Below are 23,696 nucleotides of genomic sequence, written 5' to 3' on the forward strand. Positions count from 1 at the left end.
GTTTCTTGAATTTCTCACCTAAAACATTAGTATCCTTCACTCCTCTTCATCCAATCATTCCATGAATAAACCCTAGACCTTTCATTACCACCTTCAAAACATCTATGTCAAATACCCGCTATGTCCACCATAATCTGTACTTCCACCACACCTGCCCAACGACCCTCCAGCTACAATTCTTTGACTTCACTGAAACCTACAGTGCACTGAAATTATATACATAAGATTTTATATAAATGTAGTGAAATTTTATATATAATGAAATTACCTTCATATCTATATATATAAAAGGCTAATATGGTAAGTGTCCATCCAACCAGTTGCTATGATTCACCATGACCACCAGGGGGCAGATGCTCAATGCAGAAGTTGCCATGATGCACACTGGCCATTTACAGAGAAACAGCACCACAAACCTGGCACTCACAAAGCAACACTCGGCTTCCCCCAAGTGGGACACAGGCCCAGCCACCACCCCAGAGCAATAGCCCACCAAATCACAGCTGACATTGCTGAGACCCCATGGCACAAAATGCAGCCCACAGCCCAGCCTAGCCCTGAAACGGTGGCTGTAGGCCACCGGGTAATGACATCACATAGCAATACCTGTTCTCTCCCTAGCAACTAGCCTCCTTGAAGTTTCTTCAGCCCAGGAACAGGACTTGCTTTATAGTCAAGTGGAATCATTTTACACTGTAACCAAACGTCTGTGAAGCGTTTTCCCATGACTCATCTCATTTGATCCTCACAGAAGTCCTAGAGTAGGTAGATAGGAGACTCGGTGGAACCCTATTTTCTCTTCATTAGCCAGAAAACAGATTTAGAAAGCTTAAAAACTTGACCCGACTAAAAAGAAGAAACAAATGGTGGACCTTGAAAATGACTTCAGGTTTTCTCACTGTGCAGAACATAGTCAAACACTGCTGCAGTTAAATATTTACCCTTTGTTCTCCCTGCGTGATATACAATAATAATTTGTTTTGTGTTGATATTTACTTCTGTGTTGCTGACAATTACCTGAAAGAGAAGTTGGGGTGTTTCACTGGGCTGGAAAAAGTTTAGTTAAATCAAAAAGCAGGTCTAATGAACAAGCTTATTCTATATCTATAAAAACTAAGTTGACTCGCACAGGTGCAATACATATACTAGTAAAGCTCTCACTGGCACCAATCTCACGCGGGTGTTCAATCTGTCATTGTCGATTGTGAATTTGATTGACACTTCTATAATACAGAAAGGGAGAATAGCGATATTAAAATATTTCTTCTAGCTCTTCCACTGCCATTTTAAATCCAGCTCCATACAACTCTCTGCCACTACTGCCACGACAAAAACTGCATGCCAGCACCCACAGGCTGACAAGGCCACTTCCATGGAGGACATGAATGAGTACAGTAACAGGGAGGAGTTCACAGAGGGATCCAAGATCAACGCGAGCAAGAATCAGCAGGATGATGGTAAAATGTTTATTGGAGGCTTGATCTGGGAAACAAGCAAGAAAGATCTGACTGAATATTTGCCTCAATTTTGGGGAAGTTGTAGACTGCACAATTAAAATAGATCCAGTAACTGGACGATCAAGAGGATTTAGATTTGTGCTTTTCAAAGATGCTGCTAGTGTTGATACAGTTTTGGAACTGAAGGAACACAAACTGGATGGCAAACGCTTTAAAAGGGAAGGAACCCCCCAAAAAGATTTTTGTGGGTGGATTGAGCCCAGATACTTCTGAAGAACAAATTAAAGAATATTTTGGAGCCTTTGGAGAGATTGAAAATATTGAACTTCCCATGGATACAAAAACAAATGAGAGAAGAGGTTTTTGTTTTATCACATATACAGATGAGGAGCCAGTAAAGAAATTGTTAGAAAGCAGATATCATCAAATTGGTTCTGGGAAGTGTGAAATCAAAGTTGCCCAACCCAAAGAGGTATATAGGCAGCAACAGCAATAACAAAAGGGAGGATGAGGTGCTGCAGCTGGTGGAAGAGGTGGTACTAGGGTTCGAGGCCGAGGTCAGGGCCAAAATTGGAACCAAGGATTTAATAACTATTATGATCAAGGATATTACAATAGTGCCTATGGTGGTGATCAAAACTATAGTGGCTATGATTATACGGGGTATAACTATGGGACCTATGGATATGGACAGGGATATGCAGACTACAGTGGCCAACAGAGCACTTATGGCAAGGCATTTCAAGGGTGAGGCAATCACCAAAATAATTATCAGCCACACAAAAGGAGGACATTGGAGAAAACAGGAGGGGATTGCTAAAGTAATCCTTCTGGCAGGACAACATTGAAGATTGATTGGTCTTCTCTTGCTCTAACATGATTATTTTGTAAAAACTTTCTAGTGTACAAGACACAACTGTGTTCAACTGTATACAGTCACCAATTAGTTTTCTTTGTTTTTACTTTGTCTTTTGCTATCTGTGTTATGATTCAATGTGGATTTGTGTTTATACAAATTTTATTTGTATGATTTCATGTTAAACCTCAAATAAATGCTTCCTTATGTGAAAAAATATACATACATATGTGTGTATATATGTGTGTGTGTGTGTATATATATATGTGTGTGTGTGTATATATATATATATATATATATATATATATATATATATATATATATATATATATATATATTTCTTGTAATTAATTTCCTTTCAATGTGCATGAATTCATGCACCAGGCCACTAATATATCATAAAAGTTAAGATTTTTGTGCTTTTGTTTTAAATAATTTCTTTTAGATCCGTTTCTGCCTCCTAAATAATACAATAATGATGCAGCATCTGTCATGGTCCAAAAACAAATGTGATTTACCTGAGGTTGAAACTTCAGATCTGTAGATATAAACCCTGATATTACTCATAAACAATTATATCTTTCATCATGTATACGTTTTCAGCAGATTCTCAAAACAAACAGGAATGTTAAACAGATTAAGAATTGGCCATTCACTCTCCTTTTTCAGCATGAGGGAACAGGAAGTATGTCCTCAGGGGGAAAACTGGGTGAACATGCCAGCCAGAAAAAAAACTATCAGTTCAGGACAGTAAAGGGATCTTATTCCCTTGAAAGCAGATATCTTTCTAAATTCATTTCCAATCCTAAATTTCACAGTACATAGGCCCATTGAATTCAATTCTTGCTGCTATGCAAAGCCCTTACCTGGGTACATCGTTGGGGCCTGAAAGCAATAAAAACTGTAACTTTCTTTTATTGTTTGTTTCCATTTGCTATCACCTCTTTAATTGCAGATATAACTGGATGCATATGAACTCTCTAGGAAGATTGGGTATGCTTGGCTTTTTTTTTTTTAACCTTAGATGCTTTTAAAACTGAATCATAGGTTATGGACACTGAGAATACATTAAGCACATAAAAGTGTAGCACAATTTTGTAACAATGTAGACAAATGTATAATTTATGAATCATCAATTTTGTGTCATGGTAAAAATTCTAATCATCTTATAAGCAAATGTCTTGCAAAAGATTTCTAATGATACAGGCTAGAGGAATTATAGCCCTATTTTTGGTTGGTCTTGACATAATAATTCTGCTGCTATGAAAATTTAAGTTTCATGACTACTGTCCATAAAATGTTTGACAGCCACTGACAGGCATCCCTTGATATCACTTCCAAGAGAATATACTTTTCTATAACAGGTAAAATAATGTCTGATATTTGCCTGTTATCAATGGATTTTTGTTTGTTTCCCACTGTTAAGAGATAGTGCTGATGAGGAAGGGGAGTAAAGGGAACCCTGGTACACTGCTGGAGGGAATGCAGATAGGTGCAGCCACTATGGAAAACAGTATGGAGTTTCCTCAAACAATTAAAAATGGATCTGCCATTTGACACTGTGAGCCCACTTCTAGGCATATATCCTAAGAATCCCAAAACACCAATCAGAAAGAATACATGCACCCCTATGTACATAGTAGCACAATTTACAATAGCTAAGATTTAGAAACAGCCCAAGTGCCCATCAGTAAATGAGTAAATAAAAAAGATGTGGTACATTTACACAATGAAGTACCATCCTATCTAATAATAGACAAACATGGTAATTGTCCATACCTTTGCTACACTTCCCATCGGCTAATCAGCACGATATGCAAATTAACCCAACCAAGATGGCAGCCGGCAGCCACGCAGCTGAAGCGAGCAGGAGGCTTGCTTGCTCCAGTGATGGAGGAAGCCAAGGTTCCCCGCCTGCCGCGGCCCGGCTCTGAGCTCTGAAAGCAACAAAGTTTCAATTATAGAAGCTAAACAAACCCCAGATACCTGCTTTCAGCAGGCCGTGGCCTCAGAGCTGGAGCGAGTAGGAGCTGGCTCTCAGCTCCAGTGACGGCAACAAAGTTTCAATTACAGAAGGTAAATAAATCCCAGAATAAAAAAAAAAAAAAAAGAAAAAAAGGAGAGGCTGGGAGCTTCAGTCGCCGGCCACCCTGAAAATGGCCCTCAGCCCCTCACCCAGACTGGCCAGGCACCCCAGTGGGGACCCCCACCCTAAAGGGGGTGTGGCTAGCCTGAAAACAGCCATCAACCCCTCATCCAGGCTGCCCAGGCACCCCAGTGGGGACCCCCACCCTGAAGGGGGTGTGACCAGCTGCAAACAGCCATCAGCCCCTCACCCAGGCTGGCCAGGCACCCCAGTGGGGACCCCCACCCTGATCCGGGACACCCTTCAGGGCAAACCAGCCGGCCCCCACCCGTGCACCAGGCCTCTATCCTATATAGTAAAAGGGTAATATGCCTCTCAGCATCGGGATCAGCAGAGCCAAGAGGCCTCCCGTCACCAGGATCAGTGTGACAGGGGGCAGCGCCGAAACCCACTGATCGCCCTGCGGCTCTGTGTGTGACAGGGGGCGGGGCCACAACCTCCCTATCCACCCTGCTCTGTTCGTTACAGGGGAAGGCGCCCCAACCCCCTGATCAGCCCTGCTCTGTACCTGATAAGAGGGAGCTCCCCAACCCCCTGATCACCCTGCGGCTCTGTGTGTGACAGGGTGCGGTGCCCCAATCCCCTGATCGGCCCTGCTCTGTGTGTGACAGGGTGCAGCGCCCCAACCGCCCCCCACAGGCCCTGCTCTGTGTGTGAGAGGGTAGAGCCATAACCTCCCCATCGGCCCTGCCCTGAGTGTGACAGTGGCGGCGCCCCAACCCCCTGATTGGCCCGGCTCTGTGGGTGATACAGGGTGGCGCCCCAACTGCCCCCCACAGGCCCTGCTCTGTGTGTGACGGGGTAGAGCCATAACCTCCCCATCGGCCCTGCCCCGAGTGTGACAGGGTGCAGCGCCCCAACCCCCTGATCCGCCCTGCTCTGTGTGTGACAGGGGGCGGTGCCCTAACTCCCCTATCAGCCCTACTCTGTGAGTGACAGGGTATGGAGCCCCAACCCCCCTGATGGGCCCTGCTCCGTGAGTGACAGGGGGCAGTGCCCCAACCCCCTGATTGGCCCTGCTCTGTGCATGACAGGGGGTGGCGCCGCAACCTCACTATCAACCCTGCCTTGAGTGTGACAGGGGGCGGTGCTCCAACCCGCCAATCGGGCCTACCCTGAGCATGACTAGGGGTGCCATCGCAACCTCCCGATCCGCCCTGCTCTGTGCATGACAGGGGGCAGCGCCCCAACTCCCCAATCGGCCCTGCTCTGAGCCCAACCAGGGGCTGCACCTAGGGATTGGGCCTGCCCTCTGCCACCCAGGAGCAGGCCTAAGCCAGCTGATCGTTATCTCCCGAGGGGTCCCAGACTGCGAGAGGGCACAGGCCGGGCTGAAGGACCCCCCCTTCCCCCCGAGTGCACAAATTTTTGTACACTGGGCCTCTAGTAGAATATATTTGCCTTACACTCAAATACACAAAGAATCTGACCAATTCTGATTACCTCTGCCATTACCATGCTGGTCCCAGGGATCATCCTATGCCCAAATTATTGCAATAGGCTCTGCACTTATTTGTCTCTCTGCTTCCAACCTTAAGTTTCTTCTCTTATTTTCCATATAATGTGGGAGGCAGAGTGATCCTGTTAAGATGTATAAATTAAAATCTCCAGTAGCTGCTGATCACACTTAACTCTGCAATTACCTTCAAAGATCCTGCTCCCTACCCTCCTATAACAATGTTTTAAAATGGGGCTCACTAGTAAAAAGTCCACTGCTCCACCACATTCCTCAGACTCTGTAATTTTCTGGGGCCAAAATATAGAAGAACATGATACAATACTCTGCCTATCTTCTCCTCTTTTGTAATAATGAAGGAGTCCACATGTTCTAAATAGTACTAGGACAAGATGGCAAAGATGCTATTTTAGGTACTTAACACATTGCGGACGGATCATGAGAATTATCGCTTCATATTACACAGTGTCTTACAAAGTATCATACTTTAAAAAGATATTAGCTTGTAAGAACATGTAATAAATAACTTCAAAATGCAATGGGTATTTAATTTTAAAGAGTGCCTTTAACATTTATGTAAAACGTTTTTTGTACTCATTCAATAGAAACTTATCTGGCCACTGGGTAAATCTAACAGTAAAACTACTGGTCCGCAATGTGTTAAGAAACTACTTGGAGCTGAGTCCCTGCCAACACAAAACAGAAACAACAGTTTTGTTAATGCACTAGGATTTGAAGTTAAAAATGCTACAGAAACTTAACCTAGCTAATACTTCACCTCATTATCTACTCTGACTTTATCTCCTACCATAATTTCATTCATTCGCTCTGTGGCATCCACCTCCCTGCCATGCTCTGAACAAACCTCTCCACTGAGGGTTTTGATTCTACCTCTAAATGCAATGCTCTTTCCCTAGGTCTCAATCTCTTTACTTGATATAGCCTTATTCAGATTCTCTATTTCTTCTAGAGTCAGCTTCAGTTGTTTGTTTCTATGAATCTGTTCATTTAATCTATGTTATCTAATTATTTAGCATAAAATTATTCATAGTATTCCCTTATAATTCTGGGCACCCTTTTGAATTGTACACTTAAAAATGGTTGAATGTAAACACCATGTCATATAAATTTACCACAATAAAAAACAAAGAAAGGAGATATTTCCAGTCACATGAGCCCGCCAGTGACTAGTTCAGAGAAAGACAATATATGAGTTCTTGAAAGGTAAGAGTACAGGAGTAAGAGTTAAGGATATTATTTTAGGCCATAGGAGTTCACAGGTATCCAATAGTTTAGATAATTGCAGTTTTAATATTCCATTCGTCCTTTCCACCTTTCCATAGTTTTGAGGGTGCTTAAGAACTGATGCAATTAATGTCAGTCCTTTGTCTAGTAAGCAGTTCACAAAAGGCCTACATCCTTCCTTGGCTTCAGTTTTAAGGGGATATTGAATAATTTTTAGGTAAAGGGTTACAAGAATCAATCTGAACTCATATGAGTTGAGCTCCAATTATAGAGTATTTTTCCCATAGCTATCCTAGAACCATAGCTAATTCTTAGCTATTTCCTAAATCATACATAATGTGATATATTATCTGTAAATCCAGATCAGCTATAATTTGATTATGTGAGAAGAAATTGTATGTTTCTTTTACAAAAATTCTTCTGTGGTACATTCTGTCTAGCAGTTCCATTTGCAAAGTAAATCTCTACTACATATGTAGGGGTGAGTGACAGAGAAGAAAAGTGTGTTCTGACAATGGTCCCAAAGCAATATTTAAAAATTCAGACATGGGAAAAGCTTAGGATTGTTATAAATTCCAACTATTTGAGTGGTTTCAATATTCTAAGGGGACTTATAGTCTATGGTAGTGAGAATAATGATAACTAGAGTATAACAATTCAACAAGAAACTATAGTATTATTGGTTTATATTTCCAGATCATACACCTTGTGAGTTCAGAAGAAGGGCAGGGACACTAATATTTCCCTTGAAGTAGCATCATTGGACATATTTGGGAGAGTTGTCCTTTTGTTTCTTGAATAGTAAGGGACATTGGCTCTTCCAATGACCTGTTTCCTTGCAACATCTTATGGGTGTCCTTATTTATGAGCTCTTGATTCTTAGGCTTTTTATTCTTATTTTCATTTCAGGTTTTACCTAAAGAGCCCAGACTTTATTTTTATTTCTAGATTGTTTGCTTTGTTGCTATTTTTTTTTAAACTGCTTACCGCACTTTCGAGATCTTCAAAATTGGCAATTTCCAATTCCAACTTATTTTTTCTGATTATTTCAGGCTGAGCCCATTTTAAAATCACCAATTTGTTTGTCTTTATTTTATTTGAAATTTTACATTTTTAACTCACCGTTACTTAAGGAAGAGGCTTCTAAAATTGAATTATTTAATGCATTTTATATTTTTCTTCTCAAAGGCAGACTTAATTATGCACAGCTTGGTTACTTACATATTCTCCTAGTCTTTCCCTTCATGCTTCTTTTAACCATTTTCCCATGATAAGAGGCTAACAAATTGACTAGCTGAAATAAATCTGTTATTGCAAACCTGATATCTAGAATTATCTTTAAAGATTTCTAAATTCTGCAATAAATATTTACTTATCTGTATTCTTGACCTCAAGAAAAAAAAATCTTTCATTATGGCTCTTATTGTAGCTCTAAACCAGGACTTAAGGTCAACGTCTATGTCTGCCTTCTTGGTCAGCAATACAATTATTCCTTTCCTGAAAACAAGATAGATAGATTTATTAGGCCTACTCTCCTTCTGTAAATCACACTGCTGATTTTAGGTGGTAATTTTTTTAACTGTGCAGTTCAGGAATTGGCAGATTCTCAGATGTGTAAAGGAGTTGACATCATCTATAAAAGCATAGGTACTCATGTAAGACTCTGTTTAGTTGGGGCTCGGTGTGTTTAATAGTGTGTCTGTTTATGATGGCCTGATTTTCAGAAAGGAGAAGCTATATCAGGTTGGTTTGCCAAAGTATGTTTACTGAATCAAGTTGTTTTTAATCAACTGAACTCATTTAAAGCTGGTCTAACGCTATGAACAACTGGTCTTTTCCAAATGCTGTGAAGACTTTTCTTTACCTTACCCAGTAGAATATAAGCCCCACAGGAGCAGGTTTTGTTCACTGTTACAGCCCAAAGGTAGAACCATGCCAGTCATATAATATCACTCAAAAAGTACTTGTTTCATGAACTTTAGCCAATTGCTTAATCTCTTATATCTTTAGGTGTGTTGTGTTTTTTTTTTTTGAAAGGGCATTAATTGTATTTAATTTCTGGGGTGACTGTGAGGATTAAATTCAGTTGTGGTTATAATATATTTGGTAAGGTATCTGGCAAATAGAAAGATTTCAATAAGCAGCGGTGGCAATGCGGTGGTTTCCATTTTTCTTGTTATTAAACTAGAGGTCCGGTGCATGAAATTCTTGCATGGAGTGGGGGGGGGGCGGAGTGGCGGCTGGGGAGGGTAGGGGGGGATGGTCCCTAGCCTAGCCTGCACCCTCTCACAATCCAGGACCGCTGGCTCCTAACCGCTCACCTACCTTCCTGCCTGATCTCCTCTAACCGCTCACCTGCCTGCCTGATTGCCCCTAACCACTCACCTACCTGCCTGATTGCTCCTAACCACTCTGCCTATCTGATCGCCCCTAAACACTCACCTGCCTGCCTGATCACCCCTAACTGCCTCTGCCTCGGCCTCCACTGCCATGACTTCGTCTGGAAGGACATCTGGAAGGACATCTGGAGGGTCATTCAGTTGTCCAGTCTAATTAGCATATTATGCTATTATTATTATTATTATTATTATTATTATTATTATTATTAAAGCCCCGGTGCACGGATTCATGCACAGGTGGGGTTCCCTGGCTTGGCCTGCAGGGATCTGGATGAAACCAGCTCTCCAACATCCCCTGAGGGGTCCCAGATTGCAAGAGGGTGGTACTTGGGTGATGCACCCTAGAATCAGGCTCCCTTCTCTCTGGTTCCAGGTGCATCACCACAGAACTGCAGCTGCCAAGTCACCGCAGCTCGGCAGCTCCTGCATTGAGTGTCTGCCCCTTGGTGGTCAGTGTGCATCATAGCTACTGGTCGGAGCATCTGCCCCCTGGTGGTCATTGCATGTCATAGCTACCAGTTGGAGGGCTCAATGGTCAGATGGTCGCTTAGGCTTTTATATATATAGATGACAGGGTAAAATATATGCAATAATTTACTTCTCTAATCATGCTCCTCAGTATCATTGCTTCATATTAACATTTCACTACCGGAAATGTACTCTAGTCATTCCAATACACCAATTCCTTAATTACTCAAAATCTTTTTTTTTTTATGTGCCATTCTATCTGAACCATCACTTAGCTCTTTTAAGAACTAATAATAGCTGATAATGCCATAAATTGATTTCCTTCAGAGTGCTTATTTCCCTGCCAGAACCCACGTTGACATAATGGGAACTTAAAGCACTGAGACAGCCCACAGAAGAGTTTTAGCAGAAAGGGAGAATGTTGTCTCCCATTGCCAAATTTATCTTAAATAAGATGGGGCAGCCCAGACTCCATGCCAGGCTGTCTATCCATTTCTCCACAGTGCCTCTCTCAGGATGATGGCTCTCAGTTACACCAGTCTGACACCATCCTTGTCTGTTCAGAGATCCAGATATGGAAACCAAGTAAAATAAGTCCTAAAAAGTGTCCCTAGGACCACCAGACTAGGTTTCAATCCTGAGAGCAGCTTAATTGCTGTAGCAATGTCTACAGCAGCTAAACTGCATTACTTAAGGAATCACTGAAGATTAAGAAAAGCTAGTAAAAGTAAATTATTCTTTCAAGTAATCTTTTCATGATAAGGTGTGATAATGCTTTTCTCGTTTGTTTCAAAAAGGGTGTAGTTTAAGCTAATCAATTCTATAGCGCATGGCTGATATATAATAATAAAAGTGTAATATGCTAATTAGACTGGACATTCTTCCAGACGTCCTTCCTTCTGGACAAAGCCTCAGGGGGAAGGGGCCAAGGCAGAGGCAGCAGAGGCTCCTGCAATGGCAGCAGGCATGGGCCGGGACCAAGGCCCTTATATGAATTTCGTGCATAGGGCCTCTAGTAAGTAAATAATAATGAGAACATACTTTGAATGTTTACTGGTCTTATCTTGTTCAATCATCACAACAAATCTAAATAGTAGATATTATTATTGTCCACATCTTAGAGGTGAGATTTAGAGAGGCTACACAAGTTGTAGATGGTTGTTAAACTGCTAGGTGGGAGAGCCAAGATTCCAATCCAGGCCAGCCATTTGACTCAAGAAGCCTTTCTCTTAACCACCATGGTACACTGAACTCAGAGGTGCTCTGTGTTTTCTGCTTTCCTAGAACAATGCTGAAGAGCAGGGTTTTAATAGTTGCAGCTTTCAGAGAGCTACCCTTCCATGACATCATCCAGCCACTGTCTGCTGCAAATGAGACAACTTGGAAAATGTCCTAAATTCATAAAGCTTGTTCTCCATGTGGTCAACCAGATTTCTTTTTTACTGTAGAAATACAGAGAGAATCCTATGATGTATTTCTCATATTATTATTCAGTTATTAAAACCATGAAAATGAGAACTGGATGTGTTACATTTTGATGGTCTAGGTGGAGGAATTCCTGGTTCAACATATGTCTTTTTAATAATGGTATTGACCATACCAGGTAACATAATTTTTAATCACTGTTATAAATAAAAGATCAAAATGGTCAGTAATTTAAGGAGCTCAGGATACAATTAGATGAGACATTTGAATATGGATTAACATACTCAGTCCTCTAACAAGGTCTGTATGATATAATAGGTGCAATCCAATCATTTCAGCCATTCATATGCCCAGCGGGGGGCTTTGCAAGATCCCTTCAGAAGTAGTCACCAAACACCATGGGAAGACCAAAGCAAGGACCACAAATTCAATTTCTAAAGGCCTTGTTCTGCCCTCAGGGGCTTTCCCCTCTAGTCTTCCCTTCTCTTTCACCTTTTAATGCTTTTTCTCCCATCACATTATTCTTTCTTTCCCATTACCAAGTGCCTTGTAAAGAAATTATAAAGCTAGATTGCCAACACAATGAATTTTTAAACTCTCTAAATAGGACATTAGTTCATAGCTTGAATGTTTTGAAATCTGATCAACACTCAGTTTCTCAATACATTAAGCAAAGCAAGCAAAATTAGTCTGCTTTATGTCAGGTGCTTAGCACAAATCCCTTAATAATGTGCTTGAGTGCAGAAACCATTAATAAACGCATAATTCCTGAAGACAGGCTTGATTAATTAAGTCATATGTGTATCCTTCTAATTAAAAAAAAGAACATTAGGCAGATGAGTGGAAATTCTGAGTACAAAATTCAAAGACTTCTTTTGAATGCCTTTTGCCTTTCTCTTCAAGATGAAAGGAACGCTGCTGGTTATCGTAACTGCCAGCAAACAGTTATAGCATGGCACAAAGCACCCAGAACTCTGTGTCATATTAAAAACAATTTGGTATTCATCTGCCAATTTGTAATTCAGTTCTCAATCAGGGGCCTGTCTGATTAAGTCAGGCAATTCAAATGTGAGGGGGCAGCTGGTGCCACTATGCAAATAAACAGATGAGAAAGAAATGGGACCAATGAATCAACAAGCAGATGGTAAAAAGCCAAGGCCTGCAAAGAGTACTTGAGTTTCTTTTCCTCTCTGCTTCCCATCACCCTGAGTCGCACAGAATTTATATTCCAAGGGATTATAAAGATTATCACTTAGCTTAATAATCAGCATAGAAGAGTTTCTTACATTGTTCCCTTTCGCATTAAGGATTTATGGGAAGAAAACATTGCGGTCACAGAATACTATTTTAAGTTGTTATCTGCTTCAATAATTCCTCATTTTTTCTTAATCAATTAATTATATTATAGAATTAAGACACACATATGTGGCCACCTTTATTTCTGGCCAAGTATTTCCATGCAAAGCTGCATACTCTTCAATGAGTAGGAAAGTTTTCCTCTCAGGTTATATAGGTGTTGGGAAGCAAGGCTGAAAGCAAGGCATTGGGTCCTGGATCTGTTCATTACCTCAGTTATGCATTTCCTCATGACTGGGTCAGTGTCACATAGTCGTACTAATTCTTGATCTTTTTTTCTGCCACTGGTTCAAGCATTACTCATTTGTCCTTGCCTGAACTGGATCTATTTGGAAAATGCTCACAGAGTCTATCTTTATTTCAGGGCATCTCAAATTTCAGATGCAACTTTTGGCAGTCACGTTGTTGAGGTCTCGACATAAACACCTCCATTAATTATGGCTTCGCATCTGCCAAAATCTTTTCTCTAGCTTCCTTTCTTTATCCTGATATCAAACAGACAAGGCCAAAGTATAAAGATAGTATAGGCTATATAATGAGGACAGATGCAGGTAGAAGTTGTTAGGAAATTTGAAGTAGGCATGATATTATTTGGTATATATTTTTAAAATATAAATACTGGTTCTTACAATAACTCATTGCAAATATTGAGAGAGTGCTTTTAGGACTTTGACAGCTGAGAAGACTTTCTTTAGAATGTGGTTGCAAGTCACTGGTTTTATTAAGAGGGTGGGGAACATTTCTATTTTTATAGGCAAATATTAACACAGGACCAATTCTTGACTTCAAGTATTGTTGAACTGAAGGATATGGTTCTTGTTGGTAATGTATAAAGCACAATATTTCTAAAATATTTGTTCATGCTAAATATTTTTGACCAAGGTCTTTGAAATGAGTTTCCTTTCTGCTTTCTAAATAGAAAGTGTTGTTTCATAGTCATCTGTTACTATCTTGAAGTTCTAAAAAGCATGATAGTGACTGCTTTGGATTAGCTTTATATCATATAGTGAATAGCCATGTTCTTTTGCATCAAGCAAGGCAAGGTTTAATTTTATGCTAATTTCTCCATCACTAACTATTAAAAGACCCATGTAAATCATAACCTGTGAAAAGGTCAGAAACAATGCTATGTAACATCTCTCTTTTCTTTGAATAACAAAAAGCACTGAAGACCAAGGATAAAAAGCCAATTTCTAGAAATCTGTGACAAAGATATAAAAGGTTAATTGTTGAAGATGTTGGGAAGAGTCCATAAATGCAGTCACTTGCACATACACAACTCCATACTTGAACCACTGAGTTATTTCACTTTAAGGTTTCTATTACCATTTTCCACAATGCTTCTTCTGTCTTTACCTTAGCTACCCCATTGGTTTCAGTTCCCTGGACATTAAATCTAATTTTGTTTCCTGATTTGATTACTGCCTTATTTGATTTCTAATTTCATATCTGGTTTTTCTGAGAAGTCAACTGTCAGCTTAATTATTGCTCCTTTGACTCAATTCTCTTTTTTCCTGCCAGTTTATAAGATTTTTCTCTTTGTACCTAGGGATGGATTTCTTTTGATTTATTGTGCTAAAATAGCACTTCTTGAATATGTATCTTGATGTCTTTAAACTGATTTGGAAATTTATCAACCATTATCTCTTTAAATACGACTTTTCCAGTTTATTATCTACTTGCCTTCAAGACTCCAATAATCTATATATACTAGAGGCCCAATGCATGATATTCATGCACTGGGGAGGGGGTTCCCTCAGCCCGGCCTGCACCCTCTCACAGTCCAGGACCCCTCAGGGGATGTCCACCTGCCGGCTTAGGCCCGTTCCCTCGGGTATCAGGCCTAAACTGGAAGGTGGACATTCCTCTCACAATCTGGGATCTCTCCCTCCTTACCGCCTGCCTGCTCGTTCCTTACTGCTTGGCTCGCTATTCCTTAGCACTGCTGTGGAGGCAGGAGAGGGCCCCGCCATCACCGCTGCACTCACCAGCCACGAGTCCGACTTCTGGCTGAGCGGCACACTATTACTAAGGGGCAGCTCCTGCATTGAGCATTTGCCCCCTGGTAGTCAGTGCACATCATAGCAACCAGTCATTACGGCCATAGCGCCGTAACAGTCGCTTAGGCTTTTATTATATAGATAAAAGCCTAACCGCCTGGCCGAACGGGCAGTAGCTATGATGCGCACTGACCACCAGGGAGCAGATGCTCAACGCAGGAGCAGAAACCACAGGCATGGAAACATAGAACAGAATAATGAATCTCAGAGGGAAGGGGGGAGGAGAAGGGTGGGAAGAGATTAACCAAAGATCTTATATGCATACTAGAGGCCTGGTGCATGGATTTGTGGACTGGTGGAGTCCCTTGGCCTCGCCTGCGGGTATTGGGCAGAAACAGGCTCTCCGACATCCCCCGATGGGTCCCGGATAGCAAGAGGGTGCAGGCCAGGCCAAGGCACCCCACTGGTGCACTGGTCCTCTAGTATCCTATCTAATAATAGACAAACATGGTAATTAACCATATCTCCGCTACGCTTCCCATTGGCTAATCAGCAGGATATGCAAATTAACTGCCAACGAAGATGGCGGCTGGCAGCCAAGCAGCTGAAGTGAACATGAGACTTGCTTGCTCCAGTGATGGAGGAAGCCAAGGTTCCCCACCTGCCCAGCTCTGAGCTCCGGATGCAACAATGTTGCAATTATAGAAGCTAAACAAACCCCAGGTATCTGCTTTCAGGCAACCACAGCCTCATATCTGGAGCCAGCTCTCAGCTCCAGTGACAGCTATAGAAGGTAAATAAATCCCAGAATAAAAAAAAAGAAAAAAGAAAAAGGCTGGGAGCTTCAGTTGCCCGCCAGCCTGAAAATGGCCCTCAGCCCCTCACCCAGACTGGCCAGGCACCCCAACAGGACCCCACCCTGATCCGGGACACCCTTCAGAGCAAACCAGCCGGCCCCCTCCCATGCACCAGGCCTCTATCCATATAGTAAAAAGGTAATATACAAACTGACCCTAACAGCAGAAAGACTGGGAACGTCTGGTCACTATGACACACACTGACCACCAGGGAGCAGATGCTCAATGCAGAAGCTGCCCTCTGGTGGTCAGTGCGCTCTCACAGGGCAGAGTGCTGCTCAGCCACAAGCCAGGTTGATGGCTGGCAGTACAGCAGTGGTGGTGGGAGCCTCTCCTGCCTCCTCAGCAGCGCTAAGGATGTCTGACTGCAGCTTAGGCCTGCTCCCCGCTGGCAAGTGGACATCCCCCGAGGGCTGCCGGGCTGCCAGAGGGATGTCTGATTGCCATCTTAGGCTCAATCCCCCGGGGAGCAGGCCTAGGCCAGCAACTGGTCACCCCTGAGGGGTTCCAGACTGTGAGAGGGAACAGGCCGGGCTGAGGGACCCCCACCCTCACCCCCACGTGCACAAATTTTTATGCACCGGGCCTCTAGTATATATATAAAAGGCTAATATGTTAAGTGCCCATCTGACCAGTCGCTATGACACACACTGATCACCAGGGGGCAGATGCTCAATGCAGGAGCTGCCATGATGCGCACTAGCCATTTACAGAGAAACGGCACCACAAACCTGGTACCCACAAAGCAACACTTGGCTTCCTCCAAGTGGGACAAAGGCCCAGCCACCACCCCAGAGCAACAGCCCACAAAATTGCAGCCGATGTTTCCAAGACCCCATGGCACAAAATGCAGCCCAAAGCCCAGCCCAGAAATAGTGGCTATGGATGCCGGGTAATGATGTCTGGTTCCTCTCCCTAGAGACTAGCCTCCTTGGAGTTTCTTCAGCCCAGGAACAGGACTTGCTTTATAGCCAGGTGGAATCATTTTACACTGTAACCAAATGTCTGTGAAGAATTTTCCCATGCCTTATCTCATTTGATCCTCACAGAAGTCCTAGAGTAGGTAGATAGGAGACTCGGTGGAACCCTATTTTCTTTTCATTAGCTGGAAAACAGATTTAGAAAGCTTAGAAACTTGACCCGACTGAAAAGAAGAAACAAATGGTGGACCTTGAAAATGACTTCAGGTTTTCTCACTGTGCAGAATATAGTCAAACACTGCTGCAGTTAAATATTTTACTCTTTGTTCTTCCTGCGTGATCTATAATAATAATTTGCTTTGTGTTGATATTTACTGCTGTGTTGCTGACAATTACCTGAAAGAGAAGTTGGGGTGCTTCACTGGGCTGGAAAAAGTAGCTAAATCAGAAAGCATGTATAACTAACAAGTTTATTCTATATCTATAGAAGGCTAAGTTGACTCACACATGCGCGATACATATAAAGCTCTCTCTGATGCCAACCTCACGCGTGTGTTTCAATCTGTCACTGTTGATCATGAATTTGGTTGACACTTCTATTACAGAGAAAGGGCGAATAGTGATATCAAAATATTTCTTCTAATTAATCCTTTCCATGTGTACAAATTTATGCACTGGGCCACTAGTAAATATATAAGATCTATCTTCAATATTTTTAATCTGTTTTTTGTATTTTTCATCTTTTTGTAACTCAGTACTTCCTTCTGGATTTTTTTCTTCTGATCTACTTTCCAATTCATGAATTCTCTCTTCATCTGGGTCTACTATCTTTAGTACCCCACCCACTTAATGCAAATTTGACTTTATAATTTTAAGTTCTATAATTCCCTTTTTTTTTATAGTTTTCTGTTTTTCTGGACAAAAATCTCAATTTTGTATTTTATCTTTTTAAACATAATAAGAATAGTTATTTTAAAATCTGTATCTGGCAAATCCAGTATCTGGAGCCTCTGTGGGTTTGTTTATATTGTCTGTTTTTTCTTCTGTTTTTGCTATATTTTCTTTACTCTTTTGGTTTCTGGTTACTTTTTCTTTTTATTGTTTGCCAAGCATTGTATTTGCAAAATTATTTGTAGAAATAACTTGTAGAATAATGTTATTTCCTACCAGAGAGAATCTGAATTCAATGTTGGCATACAGCTAGGGGAACTAGTGATATGGGTTCACTTCCTTATAATTTCAGAAATTGAAATGATTTACAACTGAGCTGCAGTCCCAAAAGGCATGAGTTCTCCCAGTTTTCTTTTTTCTTAGGGTTCAGCTATTTGGATTCCTAATCAAAAGTGTTGAAAGCTCACTTGTCCCCCATTTCACACCTGGTGACACTGGACTCCAGTTTTTGTCTCTGTCATTTGACACTAGTAAGTCTTTCAGCCATGTCCTCCATAATGAGCAAATGGCCCCAGAGGTGAAGCAGCCAAAAATCTTCCCTTGGCTTTCCAACTCCTCCAGATTCCAGTTATTCATCATTCTTGTTTTTCCTTTGCCTACAAGCAGATGTGGTATTTTTTTAAATATCCTGTCCAATTTTTCCAGTTTTGTCCTAACCCTTGAATGTATGCCTACCTTCTAAATCACTCCTTTTATGTCCTTGATCCTGCTATAAGCTTAAGACAGACTCAGTCAAAACTGATGCTATATTACAGGTCTTTTTTCCAAAAACCCATAGAAAACACACACACACACTGAGAAGCCATGCTATACCATAGCAACTCACCAACTGAACGAAGTAGTGGTACCAATGAAACCAGAATTTTTAAGTTTTGGATAAAATAAAGAGTACCCAGCCCACACTCATGACTCTAACTGAATCTTGCTCACCTGCATACAAATAACAGCATGTAAAAGGAAGCCATAGGCTTTGGCCCAGATCTCCAGAATTCACTCAGATAATCAACATTTGCCTGTCCCCTTTCAACTTTACCCATTTGTGTCTGTTTCTTGGCTCCAGTTTCTCAACCAATCTCTTTTATTTAACACCCCCCCCCACACACACACACACACACACACACCCGCTGCTGAACCCACCTTCATACCAGCACCTTTCTTAGTACTGAAAATCCCTGGCATTTTCCCTCTGACCCACCTCTATAATCTTGGATAAGAATCATGCCACAGGCAAAATTCTACCTGTTTCCATTAGATAGGCTTACCAAGTTCATGAGCCCCAAACAAGCCCCAAGAGATAGAAGATGAACATTTTCACACAATTTCCAAATTATTTAGTATTCAAACAATTGGCTATTTAACTCAAAATTACTATTTGCTGCAAATTATCTAAAATATATTAAATAGAAACATTTTTATCCACATTAAAGAGTAAGAAAAGTACCTTAAAAATAACAGAGGATTTAAGCCAAATAGAATGATAAGGACTTTAGGGACACAGGCAGGAAGAGAGAGAGAGAGAGAGAGAGAGAGAGAGAGAGAGAGAGAGAGAGAGAGAGAGAGAGAGAGAGAGAAAGGGAGAGAGAGAAAGGGAGAGAGAGAAAGGGAGAGAGAAAGGAAAGAAAAGGAAAAGGAAATGAAGAAGAAAAAAAAGAAAGAAAAGATTTGGTTGATGACAAGGAGAAATGGTCAGAAAATATTCCCATGTCCAGCACAGCACAGACTGGATATATTTTCTCAGTAGTATATACTTTCAATTATATAATTAAAGCTTGAGCTACTGATATAAACAAACAACTACCCTGAACTTACTTCAGGCTTTAGTTTGCTTTCCCATAATTCAGTTTGGAAATAAAGCACTTAAATTTTTTTAAAAAAAAAACAGGAGCAAGCTATAACAATGAATAACTGTCACTTGCTCTCACTAGCTTGAGTGCCAAGGTTCCTCCCTCAAGGAAATTGAGTTACAAATCTCTAAAAATAAGGATTTCAAATGGAGACAGCTACAGGGTAAAAAGCACCACTCTAATTTGATAAAGACTTACTTAGTCAACGCTATCATTTTAAATAGGGTAAAGGATTTTAAATATATTTCTTTAGAAATGATTTATTTAGGCCACCAATGATGCCAGAAAGATTAGAGAGAGCATTGACTAGTTATTTATTTAGAGCTCTCTAAATAAAAAGGTGACACATTTCTGACATGTCTCACAATTGCTGCTGAGGGAAGAATTAGATCCACATTATAACTCAATTGCTTTATCAGCCCACCAGTAACTTTCCAGTTGCCTGGAATGTCCTCATGGTGACTTCATACTTGCCAAAGATGCAACAATTCTGTAGATAAACTCTAGGACCACCCCATTGAGACTTTCCTCCTCTCTTTGCTTTTGTGAAGCTTCTGGTAATTTATAACCTCATGCTAATGTCCAGGGCTCTCTGAAAGAGCAATTACATAAATATTTTTAATTGCACCATCCTCTTAAGCATACAAATCACAACTCATCTTAAGTATGTCAAGGTCATTGGTTATCTCCACTGAAGTTTTAACAGGATGTGACAACCTTAAAGTTCTTCAGTTAAAACATCTCAGCAACTTTAGTTTTGAAAGGTCTCCCATTATTCCTGTGAACTACAAAAAGTGTGTTAATCTTTCATGGGCCTTTTACTTCTCGATGTTGCCTATTTGGCTAACTCCATGGGACAATTTGCCAATAATATCAAAGGTATGAATTTAATTGTACAGAAGAAACTACTGCCCAAATTCTAATCCTCAGCTTTATATAGTCATACTTCCCCATACAAAGAAATTTAGGGATAATAGTATAAATTAATGGCAATCCTTCACTACCTTTTCTTCTTCCTCTTTCTAAAAAAAAGTCTGTATCAATGCATAGCCCATGTGAGAGAGGGCAAGCAATCAACAAAGGGAAAAGTAAAAGATGCCTCACCTGGAACAAATTATGCATAAGTAATGAGGAGTATAAAGAATATCAGAAGTAGGGAGTCAATTGTTTCGCAAAGTGGGAAAATTTCTAAGGTAGTTCTTTGTCTAAGAGAATTTTTTAGCACCCCTTTCAGAAAGAGCTGAGCTGTGTAAAAAATCTCTTCTATTGCCACTGTAGAAAACCAAGGACATAAGAGGGAATACCTTTAATTAACGAACTAATCATTTCAAAGCCAATGTTGGAGAGCAAATTTCACTAAAATTAGCATTTCACTTACCTATACAGTAGCACATTAAAACCAAAGATAGCCAGAACTATAGAAATATTATGAAAACTCTGACTTATGAACTTTAGACAGTTGCAAAAATAGGGACAGTGATTTTTTTGTTAATTGATATAAAAACCCTGGTACAAAGTAACATTCATGCCAACACAGGCTGTCACAGAATATGTCCTACCACATCACATCAGATCAGCAGATAATTCAGAATGAACCTAAGGAAATAGGAATCTAAATGTGATTATGGCACTAACTAGCTAAGAATTTTATAAATTACTTAGGGTAACAGGAGTGATGTTTTCTGGTGTATGAAAATCTTACATATAGATATGTAGTATATATATAGATATTATATATATAGATATATATATAGATATACACATATACATATATATACACATACTAGTATACATATTTCACAGTATAGTATATATATTCATACTTTAGCTAACAATGTTGTAAATTCATACAGCACATGTCATTAAAATCTACAATTATCCTCATACTTTTTTTGCCTACATAGAGCCTCATATCAGAAGAACTCAGCAAATTTTTAAAAATATGACCATGTTGTATATTCCCATTTGCCACTCTATTATACTCTGCACACATTCCCATCCTGCTTTGTGACCTTGGAGCCTGACTTCCATGACTAGCAACAGCAGTCCTCTGGCTTCCAATTAGGTTTAGTGGATGGAGGTGCAGTATGGAGGGCAAGAGGAAAGAGGTTGGGGATATTTATTCCACCAGCTACTTCCCTGCCAGGCATTGGGTTGGCAGCAGCTTGGGTCCACTGCTGACAGTGGTAATGCACATTAATTCTTGTCAGGCACTGCTCTTCTACAGCTGTAGGAGACTGGAGGCACTTCCTTCCCTTTCCCCTTCCGGCAAACTGTGAAAAGTAGATAAAGGGTAGCCACTGTTGCTACCATGGGTACGTCTCCATTGCTTGTTGGTTCCCTTAACCCTGCCCAGGTGTCTACAAATAGTTCCTTCATTGATCTCTCCACAGCTTACCCATTTGATATGATGTAACCTGATCTACTATTTTACATGAATGGAACCCAATTCAGAAAGTAGCATCTTTTTTTTTAAATAAATCTTTATTGTTCAGATTATTACAGTTGTTCCTCTTTTTCCCCCCACCCATAGCTCCCCTCCACCCAGTTCCCACCCCACCCTCTGCCCTTACCCCTCCACTGTCCTCATCCATAGGTGTATGATTTTTGTCCAGTCTCTTCCCACACCCCTCACACACCTTTCCCCCCCCGAGAATTGTCAGTCTACTCCCTTTCTATGCCCCTGATTCTATTATATTCACCAGTTTACACTGTTCATTAGATTTTTTTTATTCACTTGATTTTTAGATTCACTGGTTGATAGATAAGTATTTGTTGTTCATAATTTTTATCTTTACCTTTTTCTTCTTCTTCCTCTTCTTAAAGGATACTGTTCAGCATTTCATATAATACTGGTTTGGTGGTGATGAACTCCTTTAGCTTTTTCTTATCAGTGAAGCTCTTTATCTGACCTTCAATTCTGAATGATAGCTTTTCTGGATAAAGTAATCTTGGTTGTAGGTTCTTGTTATTCATCACTTTGAATATTTCTTGCCACTCCCTTCTGGCCTGCATGGTTTCTGTTCAGAAATCAGCTGACAATCATATGGGTATTCCCTTGTAGGTAACTGACTTTCTTTCTCTTGCTGCTTTTAAGATTTTCTCTTTGTTTTTTGCCCTTGGCATTTTAATTATGATGTGTCTTGGTGTGGTCCTCTTTGGATTCCTTTTGTTTGGGGTTCTCTGTGCTTCCTGGACTTGTAAGTCTATTTCTTTCACCAGGTAGGGGAAGTTTTCTGTCATTATTTCTTCAAATGGGTTTTCAATATCTTGCTCTCTCTCTTCTTCTGGCACCCCTATAATTCTGATGTTGGTACGCTTGAAGTTTCCCAGAGGCTCCTTACACTATCTTGGTATTTTTGGATTCTTTTTTCTTTTTGCTTTTCTGATTGGGTGTTTTTTACTTCTTCGTATTTCAAATCTTTGACTTGATTCTTGGGATCCTCTTGTCTGCTGTTGGATCTCTGTATATTATTCTTTATTTCAGTCAGTGTATGCTTAATTTCTAGTTGGTTCTTTTTCATATCCTCGAGGGTCTCACTAAATTTATCAGCAGTTTCTAGAAAGTTCTTGAAAAACCTTATAACCGTGGTTTTGAACTCTATATCCAGTAGTTTGCTTTCCTCCATTTCTGTCATTTGTGACCTGTTTCTTTGTTTCCACATTTTTTATGCTTCCCTGTGTTGATAGAATGGCTTTCTGTGCTAGGTGTCCTATAGGGCCCAGTGGCTCAGCCTCCCCAATTACCTGAGGTGGACACTCTTGGTGCACCCCTTTGTGGGCTGTGTGCACAGTCTTGTTGTAGTTAAGCCTTGATTGTTGTAGGTATCACTGGGAGGAATTGACCTCCAGGCCAATTGTCTGTGAGAATCAGCTGTGTCTACAGTGGGAGAACTTCTGTGCTGAAGACACCCTTCTGGGGCAAGACTTGCTTCAGTGGGGCTTTGGTGCTCACTGAGTCTGCCCCCTGAGTGTGTCCCTTATGGATCTGAGGAGTTGTAATCTGGATGGTCCCCCTCTGACCACTGGGTAGACAGGCTCTTGGATCACTAAGGAGGTGGTAATTTAGTCTCTGCCTGAGGCTACCCAGCAGGAGCTACAGAAAGATCTGAAGGTTCCTCTTCCTTGTTTGGATTTTGGAGGTGCCCAGATGAGGCCCAGCTGTAAAGCAATGCAAGCTGCTGAGGGGCCTTGGGCCTTATCTTGGAAGTTCTGGGTCTGTCTGTCCCAGCTGCAGTTTGTTAGGTAATTTTCAGATTGCAAAGGGCCAGCCCATTCATATGCAAAAGCCTCTGCCAAGCTTGGGTGGGGCGGGG

At 41.0% G+C, this 23,696-nt stretch overlaps 1 pseudogene; it reads left to right on the plus strand.

Moving 5' to 3' along the window:
• The first annotated feature begins 1,335 nt into the window (after positions 1-1,335).
• On the plus strand, positions 1,336-2,530 carry LOC132212777 (heterogeneous nuclear ribonucleoprotein D-like; annotated as a pseudogene).
• The last annotated feature ends 21,166 nt before the right edge of the window (positions 2,531-23,696 follow it).

Source organism: Myotis daubentonii, chromosome 11, assembly GCF_963259705.1.
Source record: "Myotis daubentonii chromosome 11, mMyoDau2.1, whole genome shotgun sequence".
Classification (NCBI taxonomy): Eukaryota; Metazoa; Chordata; class Mammalia; order Chiroptera; family Vespertilionidae; genus Myotis; species Myotis daubentonii.